This window comes from Hemitrygon akajei, chromosome 1, assembly GCF_048418815.1.
Source record: "Hemitrygon akajei chromosome 1, sHemAka1.3, whole genome shotgun sequence".
In the NCBI taxonomy this organism is placed as follows: domain Eukaryota; kingdom Metazoa; phylum Chordata; class Chondrichthyes; order Myliobatiformes; family Dasyatidae; genus Hemitrygon; species Hemitrygon akajei.
The window spans coordinates 110,969,788-110,985,424 of NC_133124.1; the positions used below are offsets into that span (position 1 = coordinate 110,969,788).

Below are 15,637 nucleotides of genomic sequence, written 5' to 3' on the forward strand. Positions count from 1 at the left end.
GCTTCTCTGAAAATATTTGCTGCTGATCTTTAGATCTTTCTGCCGTCCCAACTTCAGAATGAGCACTAGGGATGGAAAGGTAGAATATAGTTGGTAAGTTTTTTTAGAATAAGCTCATACAAAATATTTTTAAAAATTCATCTGTATCCTAAGCAGTTTCTCGGTTTCTATCAGTGTTACCCTGCCTTACAAATTTTGCCAAACGTTTACCATTATTTGGTAAACATTAACCATTTCCTCCTCGCTAATTGCCGCATCTTCTGTTCCTATTTCATTAACTCTGAAGGAATTATCTGAGGTTACTAATTAACATTTGATATATTTTGATATCCTCCCTTACTCTGAAGCTTGGCCTTCTCTAATCCTTTCTATAACTCATCCCTTTACACTTGGGCTATTATTGATGTATTGATCAATTCTGCTGCACTGATATTGCAGATTTTCAGTCCAGATGAATATTCTTTAGTCACTGTGTTCTAGTGAGGTTATCTCAAGTATTCTTTCAGTCACTTTGTAGCTAAGTTTGACCATTTTTCTCCTGTTCTGAATCCTATTACAACCTTTAGCAATTGCCAAATAATTTTCCAGCAAAAAAAAAGCTTTCTGATTCTTGGCCGAAAGCCTAGTCTGTGTTGAAAGTCAAAATATGTCAGTGTTGAATTACCAGGACTCTACTAATTCATTAATTTTGGTCAGTTTCAAAGTACTCTATAACCTATAAGTGCTTTAGAGGTCCAGTCTTTGTTGCAGAAACATGACAGATAATTTGCATGGAGGAAGCTCCCACAAACAGCCCAACGATCTGTTTTAGTGATAAGGGTTTAGGGTGAATATTGAGCAGGGCACTCAGAGACTAACTCCTAAAGTTAACACCTTTGACAGTCTGGTGTAGTTCTTATGGCCTTGAAGTATCAGCCTAGAATAGAGCTTTGCATTAATGTTTGGAACACACTTGAATGTGGAGCCAGCTGACTCAGAGCTGTACATGCTGCCCTTTGAAGTATTCTGGGCCAATTACATTGCGTAGTCTGGAGCAGATGGCTTGATGGCACTGGCAAAGCTCTTTAGCAAGGGACAGCATATACTGTTCCCTGGCTAGTCTAAAACATGACATAAACTCAAAAGAATTGGAAGCAGAACTAGGCCATCTGGCCCATCAAGTCTGTTCTGCCATTCAGTAAGATTGTGATTCAGCGGGTTGTGGTCTCAGTCCCACCAACCTGTCATTTCCCCATCACACTTATTTCTCCTGCTATGTAAAAGTTAACCTAACTATGTTTTCTTAAATATATTTAGAGAGGCAGCCATTACTGCATCCTTAGATAGAGAAATCTACAGATTCATTATTTTCTGGGAAAGTCAGTTCTTCCTTATTTCTGCCCAAGATCTTTGACTCAATATCTTAAGGCTATGTACTACTCTTACCTACCAGTGTAAACAACTTTCCAGCTTTTATCATACCTATCCCTTTTCATAATTGTGTCTGCTTCTATAAGATCCTCTCTCATTCTTCTGAATTCCATTGCATATCATCACAAGTGACTCAGTTTCTTTTTATAGACTAACCCCCTCATCTCTGGAATTAGCCTGGTGGACCTCCTTTACACTGCCTCTAAAGCCAGTATATAATTTTTTAAATAAGGTGACCAGAACTGTATGCTGTTTCAGGTGCAGCCTCACCAGTACACTGTATAGTTGCAGCATAATCTTGCTGCTCTTAAATTCAATCCCTGTAGCAATGAAGGCCGCCATTTCATTTGCTTTCTTAATAGCCTGTTACACATGCAAACCAACTTTTTGTGATTCATGCATCAGTGCACCCAGGTGCCTCTGCACTATTTAAATAATTATCTGATTTTCTCTTTTTTCCCTTCCAAAGTGAATGAACTGGAATTTGCTAACTTTGTACTCCATCTGCCGGACCCTTGCCCATTCACTTAACCTATCTGACTCTCCCTGCAGATTATCAACGTCCTCTCCATGATTTGCTTTTCCACTCAATTTAAAGTCATTAACAAACTTGGATACATGACACTTGGATCCCTTTTCCAAATCATGAATGTATTATTGTGAACAGTAGAAGGATTAGCATTGAGCCTGTGGAACTACTCTCACCACTGATTGCCAGCCAGAGATACACCCATTCTCTGCTTTCTGATGGCCTTGGTGATCAGGGTCGACTATAGATGTTGCGTCCTAACTGTTTAAGTCAACACGCAAGCCAGGGCAGTCCAATATGGAGAACAAGTTGTTACCCATCCAGCAGGCTTCCCCTCTCCACACAACTGATGAACCCAAAAGAATGTCTAAGACCATAAGTTATAGGAGCAAGATTGGACCTTTTAGCCCATCGTCAGCTCCACCATTTCATCATGGCTAGTTCATTTTCCCTCTCAGCCCCAGTCTCCTGCCTCTCCATTCTACACCCCCCATCCCTTCATGCCATGACCAATCAAGAACCTATTAACCTCTGTCATAAATATACATAAAGACTTGGTTGGCCTCCATAGCTGCCTGTGGGAATGAATTCCACAGATTCAGTACCCTCTTGTTAAAGCATTTCCTCCTCATCTCCATTCTAAGAGGATGCCAGTCTATTCTGAGGCTGTGTCCTCTGGTCTTAGACACTCCAACCATAGGAAACATCCTCTCTACATCCACTCTATCAAGGCCTTTCAAGTCAAGTCGCTTTTATTGTCATTTCAACCATAAACTGCTGGTACAGTACACAGTAAAAATGAAACAATGTTCCTCCAGGACCATGGTGCTACATGAAACAACACAAAACTACACTAGACTAGCTGAAATAACACAAAACTACATTAGACTACATGAAACAACACAAAACTACATTAGACTACAGACCTACACGGGACTACATAAAGTGCACAAAACAGTGCAAGACAGTACAATACATAATAAACAAGACAATAGGCACAGTAAAGGGCAAATTACAATATAATAATAAATGATGTAAATGTAAACAATGTTTTAGCAGGAATTGAGAAAGAAATGAGCAAAAATTGCAAAGGAAGTGGAGTGGTGTTCAGTTGAGTGTGTGTGTGTGTATGTAGATTGGTGTCAGACTAGACTCTGGGAATTGAGGAGTCTAATGGCTTGGGGGAAGAAACTGTTACACTGTCTGATCGTGAGAGCCCGAATGCTTCAGTACCTTTTGCCAGATGGCAGGAAGGGAAAAGAGTTTGTATGAGGGGTGTGTGGGGTCCTTCACAATGCTGTTAGCTTTGTGGATGCAGCGTGTGGTAAATGTCTGTAATGGCGGAAGGAGAGACCCCAATGATCCCTTCAGCTGACCTCAGTATCCGCTGCAAGGTCTTACGATCTGAGACGGTGCAGTTTCCGAACCAGGCAGTGATGCAGCTGCTTGGGATACTCTTGATACATCCTCTGTAAAATGTGGTGAGGATGAGAGGTGGGAGATGGACTTTTCTCAGCCTTCACAGAAAGTAGAGATGCTTCTGGGCTTTCTTGGCTATGGAGCTGGTGTTGAGGGACCAGGTGAGATTCCGCCAGATGAACACCAAGAAATTTGGTGCTCTTAACGGTCTCTATGGAGGAGCCGTCGATGTTCAGCAGAATTATACAGTACTACAGTATTTCACCATTCAAAAGGTTTCAATTAGGTCACCCCTCATTCTTCTGAATTCTAGTGAATACAGGCCCAGAGCCATCGCACACTCTTCATATGACAAGCCGTTCAATCCTAGAATCATTTTTATGAACCTCCTTTGAATCCTCTCCAGTTTCAGCACATCCTTTCTATGATAAGGAGCCCAAAACTGCTTGCAATAGTCCAAGTGAGACTTCACCAGTACTTTATAAAGTCTCAGTATTACATCCTTGCTTTTATATTCTAGTCCTCTTACAATGAATGAGGGGAGATCTTATAGAGGTATACAAAATTATGAGGGGTATAGATGTGGGTAGGGTTGATAGATTCTTAATTGGTCAGGCAAGAAGAGATACGGGGAGAAGATAGGAGGTAAGGGCTGAGAGGAAAATTGAATCAGCCATGATGAAATGGTGGAGTAGACTTGATGGGCCAAATGGCCTAATTCTTCTCCTATATCTTATGGAATGCATGCAGGCTTTTTCCCTTAAGATTGGTGAGACTAGAACAAGAGGCCATAGGTTTAAGGTGAAATATTTAAGGGGAACCTGAGGCTGGACTTCTTTACTCAGAGGATGGTGCAAGTGTGAAACAGGCTGCCAGCAAAAGTGCTTAGATGCGAGTTCAGTTGTAATACTCAAGAGAGATTTTGATAGGCACATGGATGTGACATGTATGGAGGACAATGGTCTAAATGCAGGCAGGTGGGACTAGGCTGAAGACTAGGCCAGCATGAACTTGATGGGCCAAAGTGCCTGTTTCTGTACTGTAGTACTGTATGATTCTAAAATAGTTGTTCAAAATCTGCCATTTTCACATTACCCAAGATTAGTTTCCCTTCTCATCTTCCAAGGAACCTATATTCACTTTAGCCATCCTTCTCTGCTTTATATAATAGAATTTCCTGCTATCTTTTTATTTGATGCAAGTCCCAGCACACATTAGCACTTTAAGTAGACTCATTAACACTCTTTGGACTCCAGCTGTAACATACAAAGGGACATTGTGGAATGACATCTCCATTTTATGTCAGTCTTTCCATTTCAGCCGGGGACCTGAAAATGAGTTTGTGAGTAATGCCTTGTAGGAGTGGAGACCAGATAATTATTGAACAGGGAGAGAGGTCCATTCAGGCCACTAAATTACTGTGTATGAGGAGACCCAGAGGCTGATCATGGGGCCTTTTGAAAGAAAAAGTAGCAGTGGAACACTTATCTTATTACTTGGGTCAAAGCACCAGATAACAAGTAATGGATAACATCTGAAATGTGATCTTTGCTGGTAATCAAAGTATACTTGCACATCACCAGCTGGAGCTGGAGTTCTAAGCTGGAATTATTAGCTGTGTTTTGATTTTTACAGAAGTTTTTAACTGTTATTCTGGTAAAACATCAAAATATTCTGAGGTTGTTTATTTTTTGAATTGCAAATCAAGCAGTTACCTCATTATATCACCATGGTCAATGTGACTGATTTAATCCTACCTCCTTTTACACCAGTAATTGAACTGTAGGGGTTTCTGAAAGTATCTTGCTGGAACAATTCAACTCTAATGTACTAAAATTTGATTAACTTTTTAAAAAGAACATGCGTTATCTAAACATTTCCATATACTCCAACAGGTCCTTGTCTATTGTTTCTTTATTTCCAGTATGGGAGAGTGTGGGGGCTCCCAGCACAACCCACCAGAGGCAGCTTGTCATGACACAGTGCTTCCAGATTAGTAGCAAACCAGCAAGTGATTTTCTCATTCATCTTTGCTTTGAGGTTGTTTCAGAACTTTGGAACAATCATTTATGCAAACTGCTTGATTGTTTTTTTCTTACTGAACCTAAGCCACAAAATACACAAGGGACTTATTTAACTGTTTTAAAATAAACATTGTACCTGCAGGCAGAAGAGCTGCAAGCTTTGTTAATTTTTCATTGGAAAACATCACTGTAACTTGAAAATCAAGGGAATTTTTTTTTTAAGGAAAGCCAATGTTATTGAGAACCTTTGACTGTAGAATCAGATAATTTGTGATGACCAGTGTTGCACTTGAAAATCTTATATGGCCTGGAGCATTTCAGAAATGTTTTGCTAATGAAATTTATCAGGAAAAATATATTTTGACAAAATTATGTAGGAGATTTTCAATTTAATGCCAGTCCTAGCACATTGAGTGACGTCTTCAGCTGCATGTTTAGATAGCATATTGTCCTCTCCTGATGGGGGTGAACCTTTGTCTAGCAGAGCGCACTGGTGAGATGCTGAGTTTTACACAACTGGAGAATGCCAAAGCACTGAAAATAAAAAAAGATTGAAAACTGTAAACCTTATTCTGTTCATTTTTACCTTGAGATATCAAATGAAATTATTTATCAACTTGTTGAGATTGACCTGGAATAGAGCAGTCCTGAAGCTAATCGATATCTGCATGCAAAAGCATTATGTCATATGAAAGCTAATCATTTTTGCTGCCAGTTATGAAGGTTCATGTGATGGAGTGTAGAGAAGCCACATTTCACTGAAATATCACCCTACAGAGATTGAAAAATGATCTTATCAAGCATATTAAGATTGTACAATAGAAGCAGTGCAGGAAAACTATTAATGCCTTGTCTTGCAGAGGGAAAACTGATCGTAGAATATGCAGAATAGAATATTTATTCATTGATACAATGTAATGGTTTGGTTGTTCAAATGAATTCCTTTCTGGTTCATTAACACAATTCTATTTCATTAAAGTGCCTTTGGACATGTGTGATATCAAATATTGCAATAGCTGAAACTTAATTCTCATGAATTAAAATAGTTTGTTTGAATATTCATGGCTTGTTGGTCACAAATCAGTTGCCTAAGTAGAACTGTAATCTTGTGTTATGAGTATAAATGGCTATTTATTTTAATTTGAACTGTTTGGAAATTGTCATGTTCTAAAGTAGAATGTAATGAAGTTCAGGTATTTAGCTTGTATTGCTATTTGATGAATATTTTTGGGTCTAAATTAAATTATCTTTCTAATTCCAGCAGTAATTTTGCCCAAACCAAGGAGGAATATCTTTTAAGTTTTGCTGTTGTATGCACTGTGTCTTAGCATTGAATATTGTCTCTGGCATTTTAATGTTTGGTTTAAATCAAGTGGTAGAGTTAGTTTGTGCTAATTTAACATGTCTCTCCAAATAGCTGGTAAATAATAATACTTCTAAAAACACTCCTCAAAACTACTAAGTAAAATTAGGAGTTTAGTTTTCAAGCTGAGTATATCAGCACCAGTAATTACCTTTAAAATCAATTACCAAATTATTTAGCAAGCACAATATATACAGTATTGTGTGCACAAGTCTTAGTTACATATTTATAGCTAGAGTGCCTAAGACTTTTGCACAGTACTTTAGTAATTTTATGTATTGCACTGTACTGCTGCCACAAAAAAAAAGAAATCATGACATATGTGAGTGATTAATAACCTGATTCTGATTTGGGTCTCTAATGTGGACTGAGAGTGGGAAGGGAGCAGAGAGAGAGGAATCATGGTTGAGAAAAGGGGAAGGGAGAGGGAATGGAGTGGGAAGCACTAGAGAGACATGCTGTAATGATCAATATGTTGTTTGGAATCAAATGACCTTGTCTGCTGTCTCAGGGCTGAGTGTGTCTGCACCTGCGCCACCCTCACCATTTCCAGCATCCTTTGCTCCTGCTAGATTTACAAACTCGCTCTCTGCTCCACATTGGCAAATATGGTACTGTGCAAAAGTCTTAGGTACCCAGCCTAAAACTTTTGCACAGTACTGTATATAAAAATGTTTTTTTACCATAGTGTTGCCTTCAAATGGATTTGAAGATTTGACTAATGTCTATTAAAGGCCAATATAGGAAATGAGAGTTATTGCATTTTGACCTGCCTGAGGTGGATTGGTGCTGCTGTCTGTGTTCCTGTGTTGTTGTGTCCCCTTCTAGAGGTCTCAGACCGGTTATCTCTACTTAGGTATTTGCACTTGGTGCCTTTGAATCAAGGTTGGGAGTTTGCATGCCACTCCTAGTCGGTACACTGGGGCATGCTAAGGGAGTCCTGCTCCATCAATGAGGAATATCCAGAGAGCAGCAATATCAGAACTGAAGTCTTTTGGATCACAAATGCAGCCACTGTTTGTGTAAGGTTCCACAGTACTGATCTAAAGAAGGGCCGCACAGGAGCTGGTCAATGTTTATTCCTCAGTTAACATCACCAAAGCAGATTGTTCAATCACTGCGATCACTTTTTGTGAGTGCTTGCTGCGTTCTTGTGTTCTGCATAATGACTTTAACTTCAGTAGTTTTTCTTTGACTGTAAAGTGCTTTATGACATCCTGATGGGCAGGAAAGATCAGTGGAAATCCAAGTCTATCTTTTGTCTTCCCACAAATTATTGCTCAGCTACTTGCTGACATCTTGAAAGTGAGCCCAGATAATGGTGATTTTGTTTTGTGCTATATATTTGCATTACTTCTGCAGGCTCTGACTCATGGTCACCCTGTTCATTTTGGAGAACAACAGGTTTAAATGGGGATAGATTTGGCCGGGCTGCAGGCATCTTGTACCAGGTGGGTATGGAGCATTTATGCATACCTTATATGTATGCAGTCCCCTCCCAGCAACCCCCATCCCAAATCCCCCATCCTAAGCTGAAAAATTCAGGGGCTTGGTTGGCCAAGAACATCCGGGTTTGCTGAGCAAAAGCACTCGTTCCCTCAGTGACTCAGTGAGGCTCTCCTTCCTGAGCCTACTCACTCTCCCATCTCAGCTGTTTCTGTGATCCTCTCCCACATTGTATTTTTTTCATTTCTGATTTACAAACAGTTGTCAGGAGTGGAGCCCTATTGAAACCTGGGGACTAGTTTGTACACTTCCTCATCTTCACACAAGTCCATCTGTGTTCATCCCGTGGTCACTTGCCAAAGAAAGGGGAAAAAGAAAGAACTGGCAATCCTCTATTGTCTTTCACAGGCTCTGAACGTGCCTGAAGTACTATAGGACCAATGTATGACTTCTGATGTAGTATCAGAAACAGTGCAATTAATCTAAGCACAGAAATATGTCAAAAACAGCAATGTACTGGTTCAATAGGTACATTTAATGTCAGAGAAATGTATACAATATACATCCTGAAATTATTTTTCTTCACAAATATCCATGAAAACGGAGGAGTGCCCCAAAGAATGAATGACAGTTAAATGTTAGAACCCCAAACCACCCCCCCAGCTTCCCCCTCCCACACACAAGCAGCAGCAAGGCAATGATCCCCCCGCCCTCTTCAGCAAAAATCATCAGCACCTTCCACCAAGCACTCAAATGTGCAGCAAAGCATCAGTAAAGACACAGACTTGCTGTACCCCAATAACTACTTGTTCACCAGATAATTCGACATACCACAGGTTTTCTCTCTCTCCCTAATAAGGGAAAAAGAGGTGTCCCCATTTCACAGTGAGAGGGGAGACATAACAAACAATGTTAAAAGTCTGTTGCATCGCTTTTTCCAAGCTCTGCACCCAGAGATTCGGCATCAAGAACCACAGCTCCCCAGACAGTCATCCCACTACTCCCAATGTTCCTTGTTCTCTTGCGATGCTTCAGTCTGGGGCACAAGCCTAGGATCGTTCCCAGAGCCACAAAATTCCGGAACTCTGAAGGCGCTTTCGTCTTCCAGGCTGCGTCCTTGCCATATAAAAAAGAGGCCCTGAGAACAGATCCCATTCCCACAAAGAACTAAAGTCAGAGTGTAACTCCAGGTCAGGGTCTTCAAAAGAACTTTGAAAAGGACACAAAGAGATAATCAAAGTTAGAAATAGAGCTGTTTCCAAAGATGCAAACAAAGGAGTCACCATTTAACGGCATCTTGACTTGCCCCACCTCCAGGTGACCATATCATCTTTCATGTGGTTACTAAAGAGATAAATATTGGCCAGGACACATGTAATAATTTATCTTCTATTTGAAATGTTGCCGCAGAACCATTTTATGTGTGTCTGAGAGAGCAGTTCAACATTCAGCAAAGGCCAGTGCAGAGTTTAATGATGCACCAGAGAATTTCAGACCATGGTTTGGACCCACATCCTTCTAATCCAGAAGCTGAAGTGAAGCACATCTTTCACTTGGGCCTCAGGAATATAGCACTGGCACAAATGTCTGATGAGTTATTCAGAGGAGTCCACTGCCACTCATTCTTCAAACCAGAATTATTTTATAAATAAAAAGATACAACATAAAATAAGAGTCGTCTTTTTTATGAATTTAAAGAGGACTAGGGATGGTTCAGAGGAGATTAAAGAGAAGTGTTCAAAAGCATGGTGTTTTGATAGTGTAAATAAGGGAAAATACACTGAAAGGACAGAGTTCTGTTAAATGCTAGAAACACCTCATGGCAAGATAAAAATCTTTTTATATATCGATTAGTTATAATCTGAAAGAATCGTGGGAGCCGATTCAATAGTAATTTTCAACAGGGAATAGGATAAATACTTAATGAAGGATTTTTCCAGCAAGTTATTTCTACGGTGTCTTTCAAACTTACATTCTGCTGACGTGAAGTTCTTTTAAGTGAAGACTCTTTAATAATGTGAAAAAATATTCCAGTGGGATGTGAATAAGAGATTGTTGGAATCAGCTGTTTTCTTTTAATATACATTTTATAAGATAGTTGTTGATTTAATGCAAGTCTAAAATCGCAGTTTTAATTGTAGTTTTTTTACTGGGACTGGTATGATTTGTATTTTTAACAAACTCGTATTTTTCAGTGTTTCATCTAAACGTACTGGCGGAAGCAGAGTATAACGGTTTGTCATCTTTTCAGTTTGAATGGCTAAGTGTTGGTACATTACTCACATGCTATGATAGTGCAACTGTTGATTGGATTTTGTTATCTGGTCAATAAAGGTGATTGATTTTTCTCAGACACCATCTCTTTTTCTTCTGTATCTTTCATTTGCTTTGCATTATTGTTCTGTGGTCTGCTTAGTATCTGTTTCTTTGTTTAAACTTTAAATAAGCGATCATGAAGAATCAAAGTTTTTTCACCTATTCTTGAACTCCTAAAGGAACCTTGGGATCGAAAACAATCAAGACCCAACAAGGGAGACACTAATTCCAGAGGCTGGGGTAGGACAAGGGTTTAATTAGTAGACTGACTTCCTTCCAGAAACCCAGTTTCAGTTAATAATCTGGAAATTGTTTCCTAATACAAAGTCTTTACTCATGGTAACCATATAGCTACTAGATTTTTGCAAGAAGAAAGCCTGATTTATAGATGCCCATTCTGCCTGGACTAAGTGGAACTATAGACCCACAGCAAAGTAGCTGATTCTGAAACGGTATTTCTATAATGTTGTCACGTGTGCTGAGATACCATGAGTGCCATCCAAACTGATCATTCCATATATAACTGCATCAAGGAAATAGCAAAAAGGAAACAATGCAGAATATGGTATTGTAGTTACAGGGAACAGGTAAACAAATAAAGTGCAAGGGCCATGAGGAAGTAAGCACAGAGGTCAAGAGTTGATCTTTTAGTGTATGAGAGGTATGTTCCAAGAGCCTATAAGTAGAGGGGTGGAAGCTACCTTTGAGCCTGGTGGTTTGTACTTTCAAGCTTTTAGCTTCTCCCCAATTGTAGGCAGTAGAAGAGAGAATGAGTGATGTGGGAGGGTCCTTGATTATTGGATGTATTCCCAAGGCAGCAGGAAGTGTGGGCAGGGTCAAGGGAATGTAGACTAGTTTGTGTGATTGGTAAATAAGCCACTCATTTAAGGGCAGTTGGGGATGGACAATAAATGTTGGCCTTGTCAGTGATTCCTATAGCGTGAAAATTTGTTTTTTATGGCTTTTTGGGAAAACTGACTTGGGTGTGCTGGACTGAATAACTGCCTCCTTTGCTGTCAGATTCCATGAAGCCAGTTTCTTTGGTTCTAATATGAAACAATGTAATCCACTTGGTATATGAAACCTTGAATACTGATGTCAATAAAAATCCCAGTGAATACAGGTAGTCCCCGAGTTACAAAGTCCAACTTACGGACAACTCATACTTACAAACCGAGGAAGGAGAATGCCATCTGCCATTTTAAGTTGGATTGTGATGCCGTCCACCATTTTAAGTCGGATCGCGACGCCATCCGCCATTTTAAGTCGTTGCCGTTGACACTGTGTTGAGTGTTTAACTTTGCATTTGGCTTAAATTTTTCTTAGTAAGATTCACCCTGACCCCGCCTCTCTCCTTGCCCCCCTCCCCCCATTCCGGTCGGCTGGTGGTGCAGTGACATCAGCGCCGGGCTCGAAAATGGAGGTTCCTGAGTTCAATCCAGTGACAGACTGCTCCTGTGCCATGTTGATGTTGATCCAGTGACTCCCATACCATCTGTGCCAGGTTGATGCTCGCAACTCGACCTCGTAAATAAAAACACTGCCACCTCCAGTTTAAATTCCCACGCGGAATATTGTGGAGGATCAAATGCCCAAACCCTGCACAGCCTCAACTTGTCCCATTTAGACTGTCTCAGTGCGGTGGTCCTTAGGACCTAGCAAACCTCGGGAGTCGGCGGAGCTCGGGACCTGCCGCCCGCAGTGATTCTGTTCCATTGACGGGAGGCAATCGCAATTGAAAATAAAGTGGAAATAATAAAGCGTTTGGAAAGGGGTGAAATGCTATCTATCGGTCATTGGAAAAGTGTTAGGCTACAGTTGGTCAATGATTGGAACAATTTTAAAGGATAACGGATAAAGTGAGAATAGTGGAGCATGTGAAAGGCCCTGCCCTGATGAAAGCTACAATTATTACTAAGCAACGCAGTGGTTTAATTATTGGAATACATACGTTTCTTAAGTGTTTTATATGTGTAGAAAGGTAAAATATAAACTATATTCTAAGACAAACGTTTGACTAACTGACGCTAAATAATACCGAATGTACTTGTTCTGACTTACGTACAAATCCGACTTAAAGATGGACTCAGGCACAGAACTCGTACGTAACCCAGGGACTGCCTGTAAAAGGAACTTGGCTTCAAATAATCTTTTAGGATTTGGCATCATTGGCAAGATATGCCTGTATTGTGTTCCTAAGTGCTTTTGAGAATATATTGCTGAACAGCCCATTTTTTTTTGGTGAAGCTACTTCTGTTGGGAAAGGGAGTTCCAGATGTTAGACTCAGTGACCCAGAAGGATTAGCAGTACATTTCTAAATCAGGAAGGTGCATGTTTTTGTGGTGAATGCAGACATGGAGGTGATTTCAAAAGCCTGCTTCCCCATTCCTCCTTTTTGGTGGTAGCCATGTGTTTGGGAGGTATTCATGGAGTAGCTTGAGCAAGTACCTGCAGAACATTTTGTAGATGGTACACTTACAGCCACAGTGTTCTGGTGGTGTTTGAAATACAGGATGTTTTTAGGTGCCAGTTATTCAAGCTGCTTTGGCCTGGATGGTTCAACACAATCTACTAGAAGTCAGCAAGTGGGAGATATTTATTTAGAAACTTCTTTACGATTTTTTTACTTTAAGACTGTGTGTTATTCCAGATTACAGCATCCACAATCTCTTGTGTGTCCTTTGCCCTGGATAGTGTTGAGCTTGAAGATTGTTCATGCTGCACTCTTCCAGGCAAGTGAAAGCTGCATCATAATCAGATTTATTACCACTAATGTACTATATGTCATGAAATTTACCGTTTTGTGGCAACAGTACAGTGCAAGACATCAAAAAATTAAGTTACAATAAAGAATGAAAAAAAATTGTGCAAAAGAAGAATAATGAGGTACTGTTCATGGACTGTTTAGAAATCTGATGGCAGAGAGAAATAAGCTGTTACTAAAATGTTGAGTGTGCATCTTCAGGCTCCTGTACCTCTTCCCTGATGGTAGTAATGAGAAGGGGGCAAGTTTTGATGGTGAAGGTCCTTAATGATGAATGGTGCCTTCTGAAGGCACTGCCTTTCGAGGGGCTTCTCAGTGGTGGGGAGTCTTGTGTCCATGATGAAGCTGTCTGCATCCACAATCCTCTGCTGCCTCTTTTGATCCTGTTCACTGGAGCCTCCATACCAGGCTGTGATGCAACTGTTCAAAATGCTCTGTCATATATCAGTCAAAATGTTTTAGTGACATACCAAATCTCCCGAAGCTTCTGCTGTAGTATAGTCGCTGGAGTGCTTTTTTTATGTTTTGTGGATATGTATTTGTAGTAACAAAATGGCATTTTTGTCTAACAAAATGGAACCTGTATTGTACCAGAAAGCTTTGCTAATAGTATTCATGCAACATTATGCCAGTGAAACCTGACCCCCTGACAAACTGCAGACCCAGTACATGTATTACTGGAAGAGTACCAAATATACTGATTAAGCAGGTGAACAGGATGCACCCTGACCTTGAACTGATGTGCCATAGCTGACACTTAGGTGTATCACTTGACTATGCTAGGCTCCTATACAGTGATGGTCTTCCCTTGCAGCAAGTAAAATAAATATGCTTATGATTGATCCACTTTGAGTTAATTGTTTGTTTTAAGACATACCAAAAAGGTGCTGGATCAAACTTGGAGATCCCACCAAGACCACCTGGTTTGTGTGCTTTTACCATGAGCTCTTTGGTATGAACACTCGAAAATGATGATTGCTTTGCAGCTTTGACAGTGCCTGCATACTGGCATATCTGAGGTCTGTGAACATCATGGGTTCCAGCTGCCAGGGTTGTCTACTGTTCATTACAAATACCCTTTCTGGGTGACGCGTCCTGTGCAACACAGGTGTTCAAGTGAGTGTGCTGCCAGCATTGCCTATTGATGAGAAGGCAAAGAGCGACTAAACCTCGCGGGGTGCCGCCAACTGCAGCAAGATACAGACCTACGGGACACGACAGGTGGCGCTACACATAGGACTTAGTCCTGGCTAAAGTGGCTAGACCTCTGAATGGTGCAGATTTCCTGTATCCCCAAGAACTGTAAGTTGATCTCAAGAACTGTTGGCTTGTAGATGTCAAGGACCTCGTGTCATTATCCTGTTCCCCCAGTAGGTTCCCCACACCACCAAGCACATGTACCACTGTATGAGAGTTTACTTGATTGCTGGGTGAATTCCCAGACCTCACCAAGCCCACATTCTCTACTACAGTTTCAAAACATGGGGTCAAGCACCACATTCCCACAACTGGCCCACTAGTCCACACCTGTGTGTGTAGACTGGATCCAGAAAAGCTGGTAACTGTGAAGGCTGAGTTTGCCAACGTGGAAAGTCTTGAAATTGTGCGCCACTCGAATAGCCCCTGGGCTTCACCCCTCCATATGGTCCCTACGTCCGATGGTGTTTGCCGCCCATGTGGTGATTACCGACACGTTAACAAGGTCACCATCCTGATCATTACCCAGTCCCACACATTTAAGGCTTTTTGGCAAGTTTAACCAGAAAGTTAATCTTTTCCAAATTAGATCTAGTTAGGGGCTACTATCGGGTACCTGTGTGCTCGGAGGACATTCCCAAAGCAGCTGTGATAACCCTGTTTGGCCTTTTTGAGTTTTTGCGCATGCCATTTGAACTGAAAAATGCAGCACAGACTTTTCAACAGCTGCTGGACTCTGTATTAAAAGACTTCGATTTTCAGTTTGTTTACGTGGATGACATACTTGTCGTTAGTGTGTCCAAATACGAAACATATCTCTGCACACTTCTCGAGCGCTGAAGCCAAAACAGGTTGATTATTAACCCTGCTAAATACCAGTTTGTGTTGTCAGCCATTGACTTTCTCGGCCGTCACATCTCCACAGAAAGTGTAAAACCCTTCTCATTGAAAGTAGCCACTGTTATGGGTTTCCTGCTGCCCTGCACTACAAAAACACGACATGAGTTTTTAGGTATGGTAATTATCACCACTTGTTTCTGCAAACTACTGAACTTATTCTCCCCCTGTGTAGTGTGCTTAGAGGCAATATCCCTAATCAAGTGTTTGACTGGTCAGCGGACAAGACCAGAGCATTTGATGATACCCTAACACAACACTACTGGCACAC

At 40.7% G+C, this 15,637-nt stretch overlaps 1 protein-coding gene across 1 annotated transcript in view; it reads left to right on the forward strand.

The window, feature by feature from the left end:
- The window catches only part of nudcd1 (NudC domain containing 1), a 169,842-nt gene that overhangs the window by 120,764 nt on the left and 33,441 nt on the right, over positions 1–15,637 (forward strand). The gene's annotated exons all lie outside the window — the stretch shown is intronic.